Here is a 1,346-nt window from a genome sequence, read left to right on the forward strand (position 1 = left end):
GGCCGCGCCGCCAGCGTCGGAGCCCCTGCCTCGGAGCGCCGAGCGGGAGAGCCCGAGAGCCGCCGAGCGGGGCGGGCCGGCGCAGTGTCCGGGCCAGTCCGGGAGCAGGAGCGCGGAAGGCAGGGACGCGGCCGCAAGCCAGGGCAGAGGGCAGAGTGCAGAGAGAGGCCTGCCTCGGCCGAGGGGCCCGGCCGGAACCAGCTCGCCGCCGGGGAAGGCAGCCCCTCGGGGCGCAGATCCCGGTGGCCACCGGTCCGGAGCTACTCCCAGGCCGACGGTGGGGGGCGTGCCCCCTCCCAGCCCAGCTGCTCCAGCCCCGCCGGCCTGCACGTTGCGTCGCCGGGGTATGTGAGCGGGAAGCCCCAGCTACCAGCCGCGAGGACCGCACGGAGGAGGAGGCGGAGCAGGAGCGCGGAGCGGCGAGCCCGAAGCCGAGCGCCTGGCTGAGTAGTAAGTGCGCCCCGAGCGCGCCGTCGCCCCCCTCTCCCCAGCCCTGCGAAGTTTGACACTCGCGCCCCACGTTGCTGGGCACACGCCGGCTCGTCCCTCCGAGTTTCCATCCCTTATAAAGTTTTCCGAGGAGGAAGGAGCCCTCATCTGCCCCCCAACAACGCCTGCCGGCGGCAAGCCCCTTCGGGGAGACCTGCGTCCTTGTGGAGAGGGGTGGCAGCCCCTACGACCGTGGGTGGCTCCGTGTGTGTGTGTGGGCGCGCACACACCACGCGAGGCGAACTTGGGGTGCGCCCCCCACGCCCGCTTCTCGTCCACCGGCTCCCACCAGCCTGACTATGCGCCCAGTTTAAGGATTTCTCCGCGGGAAGCCGAGGCGACGTGTGCGCGCCCTGGGGCTCGGGTGCCTGCGACCAGACGCAGAGCTGCGCCACCCCGGTGGTGTGGGGTGTCGGGGGTCAGCCGCGCACTCGGGCCGCCCTTCCATCAAAATCTGAAATCCTTCAAAATCTGCACCCCACCCCCGCCTCCCACCCCGGGGTGTCGGAGGTGGGCCTTTTCATCCCTGTTTCGTTGCAAAAGCAAATCGCGCCTCAGTGTAGGGAGATGCAGGGAGATGCGGAGGGGGAATCGCTCAGTTCTCAGCGGCTCGCCATTGTTTTCCCACCCCGCGCGTTCCGTACGTAAACACACACGCACACACACACGTGTGTGTGTGCGCGCGTGTGTGTGCATGAGTGTGTGAGCCGGCTCACGCTGCTTCGAGGCCCCAGGCGCGCAAGGATCGCCCGCGGGACTCGCCCAGCTGCCCGCCCGGCTCTTCAGACCGGAGGTGCTCCCCGACTTAACTGCGGCTGGAGGGGGCCACAGGCGAGGGGGGGCGGAGAGGCGGGGCG

The 1,346-nt window shown here is 70.5% G+C and overlaps 1 protein-coding gene across 3 annotated transcripts in view; it reads left to right on the top strand.

Moving 5' to 3' along the window:
- The first annotated feature begins 15 nt into the window (after nucleotides 1-15).
- SOX13 (SRY-box transcription factor 13) overlaps nucleotides 16-1,346 on the top strand; it is a 60,689-nt gene continuing 59,358 nt past the window's right edge. For all 3 annotated transcript variants that reach the window (XR_003551191.1, XM_006159193.3, XM_027776034.1), the window contains exon 1: nucleotides 16-450. The gene's annotated coding sequence lies outside the window, so the exon portion shown is untranslated. The remainder of the gene's footprint in view (nucleotides 451-1,346) is intronic.

This window comes from Tupaia chinensis, unplaced genomic scaffold (assembly GCF_000334495.1).
Source record: "Tupaia chinensis unplaced genomic scaffold, TupChi_1.0 Scaffold000627_1, whole genome shotgun sequence".
Taxonomy (NCBI): Eukaryota; Metazoa; Chordata; class Mammalia; order Scandentia; family Tupaiidae; genus Tupaia; species Tupaia belangeri.